The sequence below is a fragment of the Aphelocoma coerulescens genome, unplaced genomic scaffold (assembly GCF_041296385.1).
Source record: "Aphelocoma coerulescens isolate FSJ_1873_10779 unplaced genomic scaffold, UR_Acoe_1.0 HiC_scaffold_86, whole genome shotgun sequence".
NCBI lineage: Eukaryota > Metazoa > Chordata > Aves > Passeriformes > Corvidae > Aphelocoma > Aphelocoma coerulescens.
The window spans coordinates 304,511-320,832 of record NW_027184070.1 but is presented as its reverse complement, the minus strand read 5'-3'; positions in this window follow the sequence as shown (position 1 = coordinate 320,832).

Sequence of the window (16,322 nt, the reverse complement as noted above, 5' to 3'; positions counted from 1 at the left end):
AGAGCTCAAGGGAAGAAGCCCAAAGTGTCACAATGGCTCCTTGCCTTCACATGCAACACCTGGGTCACAATGGTCTCCTTGATTCCATGAGGCCCCACTGTGTCACAATGGCTCCTTGGTTCCATCAGGTTCCGCAGTGTCACCATGGTCTCTTTTGATCCGCACTGTCATCATGGACAATTGGTTCCATGAGGCCCCGCAGTGTCACAATGGTCCCTTGCTTCCATAGCTTTGATGTTGTAACAATGGACTCCTTGCTTCTATGAGCTAGCCTGCTTTTTGCAGAGGTGTCTTTGGTTCCAACAAGGCCCCGCTGTGTCTCAGTGCACCCTGGCTTCCATGTGGATCTGGAGTATCACAAAGGCTCCTTGGTTCCACCAGGTCCTGCTGTGTCACAATGGGTCCTGTGGTCCCTGAGGCCCTCCAAAGTCATCATGGATGCTTGCTTCCATGAGGTTCCATTATGTGCCAGTGGTCATCTTGGTTCCAGGAGTTTCCTTAGTGTCACAATGCTCTCCATGCTTCCATTAGGCCCTGCTTTGCCACAATGGTCCCCTTGTTTCCATGAGGCCCCGCTGTGTCACAATGGACCTATGGTTCCGTGATGTTGCGTGGTGTCACTGTGCTCTTCTTGAATCCGCCGTGTAACCATGGACCATTGGTTCCGTGCAGCCGTGTCACAATGGGCTCCTTGATTCCATGATTCCCCACGGTGTCACAATGGAGCCTTGTTTCTAGGAGGTTCTTTACTGTCACAATTGCCTCATTGATGCCATCAGCCCCTGCAGTGTCACAATGGCTCCTTGGTTCCATGAGGAACACAATAGCTTGGCATAAGCATTGAGCAACAGCTGCTGAACACACCTGGCAACATCTGCTTGCATCAAAAGAGGGCTTCAAGCTGACAATGGCACCAGCAGCTTCCATCTGCAACAGAGACCCAGGAAAGGACAGGCTGTGCCGGTTTGGACAAATTTGGAGGAAAATATCCTCTGATAGAAGGCAGGTTACACCCAGCCCTCCCCCACCAGGTTTTTGGAAAAAAGAACTTTCCTGGGAAGAAAGTGAAAGAGATAAAAACTATTTTTTTAACAAACACACAGGAAAAGGATAACAATGCTAAATATTAAAACCTCTCGCTGTGCAGAGAAAGCTGGGATAATTTGAGAGTCCTTCTGTGTTTCGGTGGGGTCTCCTGAAACATCCATAGACAGCGAGGCCCGTGCAAAGAAACAGGGAGCGATTCTTGAGAGAAGTTTCAGAGCTCTTTCTTCTCCAGCCACATGGGCGGGGCACTGCCAAAGAACTGAGCAATCACAGCACAACCAGGGCCCTCCTCACACAGGGCAACACAAAATAAGCAGTGCTGAACAGGGTTAGGGCACATGTGAGCAGGGAGCAGGGAGACCCCCCGTGCCCAGGCCATGCCTCTACCCCAGGGTCCCCTCTCCCATGACCTCATGGCAGGGGGGAGGAACCCCAACACTTCCGTAGGTGTAGTCTCTCTCCTCCTCCTTGCAGCTGGCTCATGGGCCCACATTCAGGGCCCCAACCTCGGGAGAAAATTCTCCCAATGTGGTCTGATGTTGAAAGAGTCAAGAAGAGAAGAAGGGAAAAAAACCCCCGAAGTCCCAGGAAAACAAAGTTCAACTCTCCATCTCCCCCCAGAGAAAAAGAGCTGAAAACTGGCTAAAAAGAAACAAGGTTGCTTCCTCCACTCTTGCTGCAAGCAGGATGCAGAGGAGTGTGTATGTGTGTCCTTGAACAAACGCTCTGAGAAGTTTGTCCGGTTTTTTTTCCTCTCCCCCCTCTCAGGCTCAGTTGAAAGGCACAGAAATGCACAAAGTTCACTTCTGGGCATAGAGCAGCAATAGGGGATACACACAATAAAGTCACCCCAAGACACAGGGACAGAGAATTCAGTGGAAAGACTCCGAGAATTCTGCTCCCAGAGATCATTCATTCCTGCTCACACTGACCCTTGTAGAAAGGGGACATCGTTCCAGGCAGCCTGTACTGAGCATGTGGCTCCTGAGTGGGGTTTGTTGTTTAGGAAACCTGCTCCGGCTTTTCCATTCTTTCCTTGCAAACAGGAAAACTTCTCCTGGGGCTGTGTGCAGGCAGAGCCCTGAGGAGAGCAGGTGGCACATGGTGCGCTGGGCTGGGACAGCCAGCTGCAGAGCTCAAGGGAAGAAGCCCAAAGTGTCACAATGGCTCCTTGCCTTCACATGCAACACCTGGGTCACAATGGTCTCCTTGATTCCATGAGGCCCCACTGTGTCACAATGGCTCCTTGGTTCCATCAGGTTCCGCAGTGTCACCATGGTCTCCTTTGATCCGCACTGTCATCATGGACAATTGGTTCCATGAGGCCCCGCAGTGTCACAATGGTCCCTTGCTTCCATAGCTTTGATGTTGTAACAATGGACTCCTTGCTTCTATGAGCTAGCCTGCTTTTTGCAGAGGTGTCTTTGGTTCCAACAAGGCCCCGCTGTGTCTCAGTGCACCCTGGCTTCCATGTGGATCTGGAGTATCACAAAGGCTCCTTGGTTCCACCAGGTCCTGCTGTGTCACAATGGGTCCTGTGGTCCCTGAGGCCCTCCAAAACCATCATGGAGGCTTGCTTCCATGAGGTTCCATTATGTGCCAGTGGTCATCTTGGTTCCAGGAGTTTCCTTAGTGTCACAATGCCCTCCATGCTTCCATTAGGCCCTGCTTTGCCACAATGGTCCCCTTGTTTCCATGAGGCCCCGCTGTGTCACAATGGACCTATGGTTGCGTGATGTTGCGTGGTGTCACCGTGCTCTTCTTGAATCCGCCATGTAACCATGGACCATTGGTTCCATGCAGCCGTGTCACAATGGGCTCCTTGATTCCATGATTCCCCACGGTGTCACAATGGAGCCTTGTTTCTAGGAGGTTCTGTACTGTCACAATTGCCTCATTGATGCCATCAGCCCCTGCAGTGTCACAATGGCTCCTTGGTTCCATGAGGAACACAATAGCTTGGCATAAGCATTGAGCAACAGCTGCTGAACACACCTGGCAACATCTGCTTGCATCAAAAGAGGGCTTCAAGCTGACAATGGCACCAGCAGCTTCCATCTGCAACAGAGACCCAGGAAAGGACAGGCTGTGCCGGTTTGGACAAATGTGGAGGAAAATATCCTCTTATAGAAGGCAGGTTACACCCAGCCCTCCCCCACCAGGTTTTTGGAAAAAAGAACTTTCCTGGGAAGAAAGTGAAAGAGATAAAACCTATTTTTTTAACAAACACACAGGAAAAGGATAGCAATGCTAAATATTAAAACCTCTCGCTGTGCAGAGAAAGCTGGGATAATTTGAGAGTCCTTCTGTGTTTCGGTGGGGTCTCCTGAAACATCCATAGACAGCGAGGCCCGTGCAAAGAAACAGGGAGCGATTCTTGAGAGAAGTTTCAGAGCTCTTTCTTCTCCAGCCACATGGGCGGGGCACTGCCAAAGAACTGAGCAATCACGGCACAACCAGGGCCCTCCTGGCACAGGGCAACACAAAATAAGCAGTGCTGAACAGGATTAGGGCACATGTGAGCAGGGAGCAGGGAGACCCCGTGCCCAGGCCATGCCTCTACCCCAGGGTCCCCTCTCCCATGACCTCATGGCAGGGGGGAGGAACCCCAACACTTCCGTAGGTGTAGTCTCTCTCCTCCTCCTTGCAGCTGGCTCATGGGCCCACATTCAGGGCCCCCACCTCGGGAGAAAATTCTCCCAATGTGCTCTGATGTAGAAAGAGTCAAGAAGAGAAGAAGGGAAAAAAAACCCCGAAGTCCCAGGAAAACAAAGTTCAACTCTCCATCTCCCTCCAGAGAAAAGGAGCTGAAAACTGGCTAAAAAGAAACAAAGTTGCTTCCTCTGCTCTTGCTGCAAGCAGGATGCAGAGGAGTGTGTATGTGTGTCCTTGAACAAACGCTCTGAGAAGTTTGTCTGGCTTTTTTTTCCTCTCCCCCCTCTCAGGCTCAGTTGAAAGGCACAGAAATGCACAAAGTTCACTTCTGGGCATAGAGCAGCAATAGGGGGATACACATGATAAAGTCACCCCAAGACACAGGGACAGAGAATTCAGTGGAAAGACTCCGAGAATTCTGCTCCCAGAGATCATTCATTCCTGCTCACACTGACCCTTGTAGAAAGGGGACATCGTTCCAGGCAGCCTGTACTGAGCATGTGGCTCCTGAGTGGGGTTTGTTGTTTAGGAAACCTGCTCCGGCTTTTCCATTCTTTCCTTGCAAACAGGAAAACTTCTCCTGGGGCTGTGTGCAGGCAGAGCCCTGAGGAGAGCAGGTGGCACATGGTGCGCTGGGCTGGGACAGCCAGCTGCAGAGCTCAAGGGAAGAAGCCCAAAGTGTCACAATGGCTCCTTGCCTTCCCATGCAACACCTGGGTCACAATGGTCTCCTTGATTCCATGAGGCCCCACTGTGTCACAATGGCTCCTTGGTTCCATCAGGTTCCGCAGTGTCACCATGGTCTCCTTTGATCCGCACTGTCATCATGGACAATTGGTTCCATGAGGCCCCGCAGTGTCACAATGGTCCCTTGCTTCCATAGGTTTGATGTTGTAACAAAGGACTCCTTGCTTCTATGAGCTAGCCTGCTTTTTGCAGAGGTGTCTTTGGTTCCAACAAGGCCCCGCTGTGTCTCAGTGCACCCTGGCTTCCATGTGGATCTGGAGTATCACAAAGGCTCCTTGGTTCCACCAGGTCCTGCTGTGTCACAATGGGTCCTGTGGTCCCTGAGGCCCTCCAAAACCATCGTGGAGGCTTGCTTCCATGAGGTTCCATTATGTGCCAGTGGTCATCTTGGTTCCAGGAGTTTCCTTAGTGTCACAATGCTCTCCATGCTTCCATTAGGCCCTGCTTTGCCACAATGGTCCCCTTGTTTCCATGAGGCCCCGCTGTGTCACAATGGACCTATGGTTCCGTGATGTTGCGTGGTGTCACCGTGCTCTTCTTGAATCCGCAGTGTAACCATGGACCATTGGTTCCATGCAGCCGTGTCACAATGGGCTCCTTGATTCCATGATTCCCCACGGTGTCACAATGGAGCCTTGTTTCTAGGAGGTTCTGTACTGTCACAATTGCCTCCTTGATGCCATCAGCCCCTGCAGTGTCACAATGGCTCCTTGCTTCCATGAGGAACACAATAGCTTGGCATAAGCATTGAGCAACAGCTGCTGAACACACCTGGCAACATCTGCTTGCATCAAAAGAGGGCTTCAAGCTGACAATGGCACCAGCAGCTTCCATCTGCAACAGAGACCCAGGAAAGGACAGGCTGTGCCGGTTTGGACAAATTTGGAGGAAAATATCCTCTGATAGAAGGCAGGTTACACCCAGCCCTCCCCCACCAGGTTTTTGGAAAAAAGAACTTTCCTGGGAAGAAAGTGAAAGAGATAAAAACTATTTTTTTAACAAACACACAGGAAAAGGATAACAATGCTAAATATTAAAACCTCTCGCTGTGCAGAGAAAGCTGGGATAATTTGAGAGTCCTTCTGTGTTTCGGTGGGGTCTCCTGAAACATCCATAGACAGCGAGGCCCGTGCAAAGAAACAGGGAGCGATTCTTGAGAGAAGTTTCAGAGCTCTTTCTTCTCCAGCCACATGGGCGGGGCACTGCCAAAGAACTGAGCAATCACGGCACAACCAGGGCCCTCCTCGCACAGGGCAACACAAAATAAGCAGTGCTGAACAGGGTTAGGGCACATGTGAGCAGGGAGCAGGGAGACCCCCCGTGCCCAGGCCATGCCTCTACCCCAGGGTCCCCTCTCCCATGACCTCATGGCAGGGGGGAGGAACCCCAACACTTCCGTAGGTGTAGTCTCTCTCCTCCTCCTTGCAGCTGGCTCATGGGCCCACATTCAGGGCCCCAACCTCGGGAGAAAATTCTCCCAATGTGGTCTGATGTTGAAAGAGTCAAGAAGAGAAGAAGGGAAAAAAACCCCCGAAGTCCCAGGAAAACAAAGTTCAACTCTCCATCTCCCCCCAGAGAAAAAGAGCTGAAAACTGGCTAAAAAGAAACAAGGTTGCTTCCTCCACTCTTGCTGCAAGCAGGATGCAGAGGAGTGTGTATGTGTGTCCTTGAACAAACGCTCTGAGAAGTTTGTCCGGTTTTTTTTCCTCTCCCCCCTCTCAGGCTCAGTTGAAAGGCACAGAAATGCACAAAGTTCACTTCTGGGCATAGAGCAGCAATAGGGGATACACACAATAAAGTCACCCCAAGACACAGGGACAGAGAATTCAGTGGAAAGACTCCGAGAATTCTGCTCCCAGAGATCATTCATTCCTGCTCACACTGACCCTTGTAGAAAGGGGACATCGTTCCAGGCAGCCTGTACTGAGCATGTGGCTCCTGAGTGGGGTTTGTTGTTTAGGAAACCTGCTCCGGCTTTTCCATTCTTTCCTTGCAAACAGGAAAACTTCTCCTGGGGCTGTGTGCAGGCAGAGCCCTGAGGAGAGCAGGTGGCACATGGTGCGCTGGGCTGGGACAGCCAGCTGCAGAGCTCAAGGGAAGAAGCCCAAAGTGTCACAATGGCTCCTTGCCTTCACATGCAACACCTGGGTCACAATGGTCTCCTTGATTCCATGAGGCCCCACTGTGTCACAATGGCTCCTTGGTTCCATCAGGTTCCGCAGTGTCACCATGGTCTCCTTTGATCCGCACTGTCATCATGGACAATTGGTTCCATGAGGCCCCGCAGTGTCACAATGGTCCCTTGCTTCCATAGCTTTGATGTTGTAACAATGGACTCCTTGCTTCTATGAGCTAGCCTGCTTTTTGCAGAGGTGTCTTTGGTTCCAACAAGGCCCCGCTGTGTCTCAGTGCACCCTGGCTTCCATGTGGATCTGGAGTATCACAAAGGCTCCTTGGTTCCACCAGGTCCTGCTGTGTCACAATGGGTCCTGTGGTCCCTGAGGCCCTCCAAAACCATCATGGAGGCTTGCTTCCATGAGGTTCCATTATGTGCCAGTGGTCATCTTGGTTCCAGGAGTTTCCTTAGTGTCACAATGCCCTCCATGCTTCCATTAGGCCCTGCTTTGCCACAATGGTCCCCTTGTTTCCATGAGGCCCCGCTGTGTCACAATGGACCTATGGTTGCGTGATGTTGCGTGGTGTCACCGTGCTCTTCTTGAATCCGCCATGTAACCATGGACCATTGGTTCCATGCAGCCGTGTCACAATGGGCTCCTTGATTCCATGATTCCCCACGGTGTCACAATGGAGCCTTGTTTCTAGGAGGTTCTGTACTGTCACAATTGCCTCCTTGATGCCATCAGCCCCTGCAGTGTCACAATGGCTCCTTGGTTCCATGAGGAACACAATAGCTTGGCATAAGCATTGAGCAACAGCTGCTGAACACACCTGGCAACATCTGCTTGCATCAAAAGAGGGCTTCAAGCTGACAATGGCACCAGCAGCTTCCATCTGCAACAGAGACCCAGGAAAGGACAGGCTGTGCCGGTTTGGACAAATGTGGAGGAAAATATCCTCTTATAGAAGGCAGGTTACACCCAGCCCTCCCCCACCAGGTTTTTGGAAAAAAGAACTTTCCTGGGAAGAAAGTGAAAGAGATAAAACCTATTTTTTTAACAAACACACAGGAAAAGGATAGCAATGCTAAATATTAAAACCTCTCGCTGTGCAGAGAAAGCTGGGATAATTTGAGAGTCCTTCTGTGTTTCGGTGGGGTCTCCTGAAACATCCATAGACAGCGAGGCCCGTGCAAAGAAACAGGGAGCGATTCTTGAGAGAAGTTTCAGAGCTCTTTCTTCTCCAGCCACATGGGCGGGGCACTGCCAAAGAACTGAGCAATCACGGCACAACCAGGGCCCTCCTGGCACAGGGCAACACAAAATAAGCAGTGCTGAACAGGATTAGGGCACATGTGAGCAGGGAGCAGGGAGACCCCGTGCCCAGGCCATGCCTCTACCCCAGGGTCCCCTCTCCCATGACCTCATGGCAGGGGGGAGGAACCCCAACACTTCCGTAGGTGTAGTCTCTCTCCTCCTCCTTGCAGCTGGCTCATGGGCCCACATTCAGGGCCCCCACCTCGGGAGAAAATTCTCCCAATGTGCTCTGATGTTGAAAGAGTCAAGAAGAGAAGAAGGGAAAAAAAACCCCGAAGTCCCAGGAAAACAAAGTTCAACTCTCCATCTCCCTCCAGAGAAAAGGAGCTGAAAACTGGCTAAAAAGAAACAAAGTTGCTTCCTCTGCTCTTGCTGCAAGCAGGATGCAGAGGAGTGTGTATGTGTGTCCTTGAACAAACGCTCTGAGAAGTTTGTCTGGCTTTTTTTTCCTCTCCCCCCTCTCAGGCTCAGTTGAAAGGCACAGAAATGCACAAAGTTCACTTCTGGGCATAGAGCAGCAATAGGGGGATACACATGATAAAGTCACCCCAAGACACAGGGACAGAGAATTCAGTGGAAAGACTCCGAGAATTCTGCTCCCAGAGATCATTCATTCCTGCTCACACTGACCCTTGTAGAAAGGGGACATCGTTCCCGGCAGCCTGTACTGAGCATGTGGCTCCTGAGTGGGGTTTGTTGTTTAGGAAACCTGCTCCGGCTTTTCCATTCTTTCCTTGCAAACAGGAAAACTTCTCCTGGGGCTGTGTGCAGGCAGAGCCCTGAGGAGAGCAGGTGGCACATGGTGCGCTGGGCTGGGACAGCCAGCTGCAGAGCTCAAGGGAAGAAGCCCAAAGTGTCACAATGGCTCCTTGCCTTCCCATGCAACACCTGGGTCACAATGGTCTCCTTGATTCCATGAGGCCCCACTGTGTCACAATGGCTCCTTGGTTCCATCAGGTTCCGCAGTGTCACCATGGTCTCTTTTGATCCGCACTGTCATCATGGACAATTGGTTCCATGAGGCCCCGCAGTGTCACAATGGTCCCTTGCTTCCATAGGTTTGATGTTGTAAGAAAGGACTCCTTGCTTCTATGAGCTAGCCTGCTTTTTGCAGAGGTGTCTTTGGTTCCAACAAGGCCCCGCTGTGTCTCAGTGCACCCTGGCTTCCATGTGGATCTGGAGTATCACAAAGGCTCCTTGGTTCCACCAGGTCCTGCTGTGTCACAATGGGTCCTGTGGTCCCTGAGGCCCTCCAAAACCATCGTGGAGGCTTGCTTCCATGAGGTTCCATTATGTGCCAGTGGTCATCTTGGTTCCAGGAGTTTCCTTAGTGTCACAATGCTCTCCATGCTTCCATTAGGCCCTGCTTTGCCACAATGGTCCCCTTGTTTCCATGAGGCCCCGCTGTGTCACAATGGACCTATGGTTCTGTGATGTTGTGTGGTGTCACCGTGCTCTTCTTGAATCCGCAGTGTAACCATGGACCATTGGTTCCGTGCAGCCGTGTCACAATGGGCTCCTTGATTCCATGATTCCCCACAGTGTCACAATGGAGCCTTGTTTCTAGGAGGTTCTTTACTGTCACAATTGCCTCATTGATGCCATCAGCCCCTGCAGTGTCACAATGGCTCCTTGGTTCCATGAGGAACACAATAGCTTGGCATAAGCATTGAGCAACAGCTGCTGAACACACCTGGCAACATCTGCTTGCATCAAAAGAGTGCTTCAAGCTGACAATGGCACCAGCAGCTTCCATCTGCAACAGAGACCCAGGAAAGGACAGGCTGTGCCGGTTTGGACAAATGTGGAGGAAAATATCCTCTGATAGAAGGCAGGTTACACCCAGCCCTCCCCCACCAGGTTTTTGGAAAAAAGAACTTTCCTGGGAAGAAAGTGAAAGAGATAAAACCTATTTTTTTAACAAACACACAGGAAAAGGATAGCAATGCTAAATATTAAAAGCTCTCGCTGTGCAGAGAAAGCTGGGATAATTTGAGAGTCCTTCTGTGTTTCGGTGGGGTCTCCTGAAACATCCATAGACAGCGAGGCCCGTGCAAAGAAACAGGGAGCGATTCTTGAGAGAAGTTTCAGAGCTCTTTCTTCTCCAGCCACATGGGCGGGGCACTGCCAAAGAACTGAGCAATCACAGCACAACCAGGGCCCTCCTCGCACAGGGCAACACAAAATAAGCAGTGCTGAACAGGATTAGGGCACATGTGAGCAGGGAGCAGGGAGACCCCCCGTGCCCAGGCCATGCCTCTACCCCAGGGTCCCCTCTCCCATGACCTCATGGCAGGGGGGAGGAACCCCAACACTTCCGTAGGTGCAGTCTCTCTCCTCCTCCTTGCAGCTGGCTCATGGGCCCACATTCAGGGCCCCCACCTTGGGAGAAAATTCTCCCAATGTGCTCTGATGTTGAAAGAGTCAAGAAGAGAAGAAGGGAAAAAAAACCCCCGAAGTCCCAGGAAAACAAAGTTCAACTCTCCATCTCCCCCCAGAGAAAAGGAGCTGAAAACTGGCTAAAAAGAAACAAAGTTGCTTCCTCTGCTCTTGCTGCAAGCAGGATGCAGAGGAGTGTGTATGTGTGTCCTTGAACAAACGCTCTGAGAAGTTTGTCTGGCTTTTTTTTCCTCTCCCCCCTCTCAGGCTCAGTTGAAAGGCACAGAAATGCACAAAGTTCACTTCTGGGCATAGAGCAGCAATAGGGGGATACACATGATAAAGTCACCCCAAGACACAGGGACAGAGAATTCAGTGGAAAGACTCTGAGAATTCTGCTCCCAGAGATCATTCATTCCTGCTCACACTGACCCTTGTAGAAAGGGGACATCGTTCCCGGCAGCCTGTACTGAGCATGTGGCTCCTGAGTGGGGTTTGTTGTTTAGGAAACCTGCTCCGGCTTTTCCATTCTTTCCTTGCAAACAGGAAAACTTCTCCTGGGGCTGTGTGCAGGCAGAGCCCTGAGGAGAGCAGGTGGCACATGGTGCGCTGGGCTGGGACAGCCAGCTGCAGAGCTCAAGGGAAGAAGCCCAAAGTGTCACAATGGCTCCTTGCCTTCCCATGCAACACCTGGGTCACAATGGTCTCCTTGATTCCATGAGGCCCCACTGTGTCACACTGGCTCCTTGGTTCCATCGGGTTCCGCAGTGTCACCATGGTCTCTTTTGATCCGCACTGTCATCATGGACAATTGGTTCCATGAGGCCCCGCAGTGTCACAATGGTCCCTTGCTTCCATAGGTTTGATGTTGTAACAAAGGACTCCTTGCTTCTATGAGCTAGCCTGCTTTTTGCAGAGGTGTCTTTGGTTCCAACAAGGCCCCGCTGTGTCTCAGTGCACCCTGGCTTCCATGTGGATCTGGAGTATCACAAAGGCTCCTTGGTTCCACCAGGTCCTGCTGTGTCACAATGGGTCCTGTGGTCCCTGAGGCCCTCCAAAACCATCGTGGAGGCTTGCTTCCATGAGGTTCCATTATGTGCCAGTGGTCATCTTGGTTCCAGGAGTTTCCTTAGTGTCACAATGCTCTCCATGCTTCCATTAGGCCCTGCTTTGCCACAATGGTCCCCTTGTTTCCATGAGGCCCCGCTGTGTCACAATGGACCTATGGTTCTGTGATGTTGCGTGGTGTCACCGTGCTCTTCTTGAATCCGCCGTGTAACCATGGACCATTGGTTCCGTGCAGCCGTGTCACAATGGGCTCCTTGATTCCATGATTCCCCACGGTGTCACAATGGAGCCTTGTTTCTAGGAGGTTCTTTACTGTCACAATTGCCTCATTGATGCCATCAGCCCCTGCAGTGTCACAATGGCTCCTTGGTTCCATGAGGAACACAATAGCTTGGCATAAGCATTGAGCAACAGCTGCTGAACACACCTGGCAACATCTGCTTGCATCAAAAGAGTGCTTCAAGCTGACAATGGCACCAGCAGCTTCCATCTGCAACAGAGACCCAGGAAAGGACAGGCTGTGCCGGTTTGGACAAATGTGGAGGAAAATATCCTCTGATAGAAGGCAGGTTACACCCAGCCCTCCCCCACCAGGTTTTTGGAAAAAAGAACTTTCCTGGGAAGAAAGTGAAAGAGATAAAAACTATTTTTTTAACAAACACACAGGAAAAGGATAACAATGCTAAATATTAAAACCTCTCGCTGTGCAGAGAAAGCTGGGATAATTTGAGAGTCCTTCCGTGTTTCGGTGGGGTCTCCTGAAACATCCATAGACAGCGAGGCCCGTGCAAAGAAACAGGGAGCGATTCTTGAGAGAAGTTGCAGAGCTCTTTCTTCTCCAGCCACATGGGCGGGGCACTGCCAAAGAACTGAGCAATCACAGCACAACCAGGGCCCTCCTCACACAGGGCAACACAAAATAAGCAGTGCTGAACAGGATTAGGGCACATGTGAGCAGGGAGCAGGGAGACCCCGTGCCCAGGCCATGCCTCTACCCCAGGGTCCCCTCTCCCATGACCTCATGGCAGGGGGGAGGAACCCCAACACTTCCGTAGGTGTAGTCTCTCTCCTCCTCCTTGCAGCTGGCTCATGGGCCCACATTCAGGGCCCCCACCTCGGGAGAAAATTCTCCCAATGTGCTCTGATGTTGAAAGAGTCAAGAAGAGAAGAAGGGAAAAAAAACCCCCGAAGTCCCATGAAAACAAAGTTCAACTCTCCATCTCCCCCCAGAGAAAAGGAGCTGAAAACTGGCTAAAAAGAAACAAAGTTGCTTCCTCTGCTCTTGCTGCAAGCAGGATGCAGAGGAGTGTGTATGTGTGTCCTTGAACAAACGCTCTGAGAAGTTTGTCTGGCTTTTTTTTCCTCTCCCCCCTCTCAGGCTCAGTTGAAAGGCACAGAAATGCACAAAGTTCACTTCTGGGCATAGAGCAGCAATAGGGGGATACACATGATAAAGTCACCCCAAGACACAGGGACAGAGAATTCAGTGGAAAGACTCCGAGAATTCTGCTCCCAGAGATCATTCATTCCTGCTCACACTGACCCTTGTAGAAAGGGGACATCGTTCCCGGCAGCCTGTACTGAGCATGTGGCTCCTGAGTGGGGTTTGTTGTTTAGGAAACCTGCTCCGGCTTTTCCATTCTTTCCTTGCAAACAGGAAAACTTCTCCTGGGGCTGTGTGCAGGCAGAGCCCTGAGGAGAGCAGGTGGCACATGGTGCGCTGGGCTGGGACAGCCAGCTGCAGAGCTCAAGGGAAGAAGCCCAAAGTGTCACAATGGCTCCTTGCCTTCCCATGCAACACCTGGGTCACAATGGTCTCCTTGATTCCATGAGGCCCCACTGTGTCACAATGGCTCCTTGGTTCCATCAGGTTCCGCAGTGTCACCATGGTCTCTTTTGATCCGCACTGTCATCATGGACAATTGGTTCCATGAGGCCCCGCAGTGTCACAATGGTCCCTTGCTTCCATAGGTTTGATGTTGTAAGAAAGGACTCCTTGCTTCTATGAGCTAGCCTGCTTTTTGCAGAGGTGTCTTTGGTTCCAACAAGGCCCCACTGTGTCTCAGTGCACCCTGGCTTCCATGTGGATCTGGAGTATCACAAAGGCTCCTTGGTTCCACCAGGTCCTGCTGTGTCACAATGGGTCCTGTGGTCCCTGAGGCCCTCCAAAACCATCGTGGAGGCTTGCTTCCATGAGGTTCCATTATGTGCCAGTGGTCATCTTGGTTCCAGGAGTTTCCTTAGTGTCACAATGCTCTCCATGCTTCCATTAGGCCCTGCTTTGCCACAATGGTCCCCTTGTTTCCATGAGGCCCCGCTGTGTCACAATGGACCTATGGTTCTGTGATGTTGTGTGGTGTCACCGTGCTCTTCTTGAATCCGCCGTGTAACCATGGACCATTGGTTCCGTGCAGCCGTGTCACAATGGGCTCCTTGATTCCATGATTCCCCACGGTGTCACAATGGAGCCTTGTTTCTAGGAGGTTCTTTACTGTCACAATTGCCTCATTGATGCCATCAGCCCCTGCAGTGTCACAATGGCTCCTTGGTTCCATGAGGAACACAATAGCTTGGCATAAGCATTGAGCAACAGCTGCTGAACACACCTGGCAACATCTGCTTGCATCAAAAGAGGGCTTCAAGCTGACAATGGCACCAGCAGCTTCCATCTGCAACAGACACCCAGGAAAGGACAGGCTGTGCCGGTTTGGACAAATGTGGAGGAAAATATCCTCTGATAGAAGGCAGGTTACACCCAGCCCTCCCCCACCAGGTTTTTGGAAAAAAGAACTTTCCTGGGAAGAAAGTGAAAGAGATAAAACCTATTTTTTTAACAAACACACAGGAAAAGGATAGCAATGCTAAATATTAAAAGCTCTCGCTGTGCAGAGAAAGCTGGGATAATTTGAGAGTCCTTCTGTGTTTCGGTGGGGTCTCCTGAAACATCCATAGACAGCGAGGCCCGTGCAAAGAAACAGGGAGCGATTCTTGAGAGAAGTTTCAGAGCTCTTTCTTCTCCAGCCACATGGGCGGGGCACTGCCAAAGAACTGAGCAATCACAGCACAACCAGGGCCCTCCTGGCACAGGGCAACACAAAATAAGCAGTGCTGAACAGGATTAGGGCACATGTGAGCAGGGAGCAGGGAGACCCCCCGTGCCCAGGCCATGCCTCTACCCCAGGGTCCCCTCTCCCATGACCTCATGGCAGGGGGGAGGAACCCCAACACTTCCGTAGGTGCAGTCTCTCTCCTCCTCCTTGCAGCTGGCTCATGGGCCCACATTCAGGGCCCCCACCTCGGGAGAAAATTCTCCTGTTGGGGTCCCTCCCCTGCCATGTAGCCCTGAGGGGAGGCACGGGGTTTCCCTGCCCCTGGTCAGCCTCGTTCCCCATTGGTTGGTTTGTGTTCCCCTGCGCGGGCAAAGCAGCTCGGGCCCCGACTGTAAGAGTCTCTCGGCAGAGCCCGGCCATGCGGCTGGGGAAATAAACATCTCTGAAACATCTAGCAAGAATCCGTCCGTATATATTTGTTTCTTTTCCACGGGACTCCTGGTTTGATATATGCGTGTTGCAGTATCCCCGCTGCAACATATGGTGGAAGATTGCGAGCAGAACGATCCCCGTGACTGATTTGTGTGAGTAAACCCTGGAAACTTTGGATTCTTCTTCTTGGTTTTGTTTCGCTATTCCATATCTGGATTATGGAAGAATCGTGGGAAATGGGGCTCTCTGAGCCACAGAAAAAAATGTATCTAGAAGTAAAAGGGATCCTTGAACAACAAAACAAAAAGGTATTGGAACCAGGAGATCTTGAACACTTTTTTATCTGGCTTTTCAAAGAGTTCCCCTATATTTCTCGAGACTTACTTTTTGATATCAAACCTCCTGGATATTCTCAGGAGTGTTTCTGGAACGAGATCTGTGATAAGCTAAGGGATGGACTAGCGATAGAAGCTCTCCGTGGATCCTTTATAATCAGTGACGCTCTTCAGGAGCATCTGTATGGTCCCATTACCCCTAAAGCAGAAGATCATACTTCTCCCGTGGCCGAGACCGCGTGGCGGCCACCCCAGGAGTGTATGACTGCAGCTGTGCCAGCGGAGGTGCCTGCGCTGGATGCGCCCGGCCCCCTCGGGAGCGCGCGCCTTACCGCGGACCCCATCCCTGTCTCGGGGTCCCCGGCTACGCGGCCGCGAGTGAGGGAGCGATGCCGCAGGCGCCATGGGTGCCGTGGGCCACGAGCAGCCAGGAAGCGGAGGTCAGCGTGGAAGCCCGCTCTGTGCATACGGCTCAGAGAGCCCTATGCAGGGAGAAGCGGCGGTTTCCACAGCGACACGAGAAGCTGTGCAGTGCAGCGCCGAGCCGAAACGGGGCCGCTCTCAAAGCAGCGTGGAGTTTGCGGAGCGGAGCCGCGCAGAGCCCAGACAGGCGCTGGAGCGGGGCCGTGCAGAGAGCGCAGAGCGGCCGCGGCGCGGGGGCCTGACCGAGACGTCGGAGTCGGCGAGGCGGCGGCCACGCGGGACCAGCAGCCACGACAGACACGCAAGCACGTGATAGGAGACGTTCTAGCAACGAAAGTCACAGGAACTGTGAAATGGTACAATGTGAAAAACAACTATGGATTTATAACACGAGATGATACAGGGGAAGATTTATTCATCCATAGAACTGCCATTAAAAGGAATAACCCTAAAAATTACCTGCAAAGTGTAGGAGATGGGGAAGTTGTTCAATTTGATATCGTGCAAGGAAAGAAGGGTTTACAAGCAGCGAATGTTACTGGACCTGGAGGTATTCCCGTCAAAGGCAGCCGTTATGCACAAAATTATAAACAATATCCATTCCAGCAATTTCCCTACCCACAGCCTAATTTCCCCTTTTACCCTATACCCAATATGAACCCTTTCCTAAGTTTACCCTATCCCCAGTTTATTCCCAATCCGTTTTTTCATCCATGGTTTCCCTCACAAACCCCTGCCTTTGCCAATTGTTT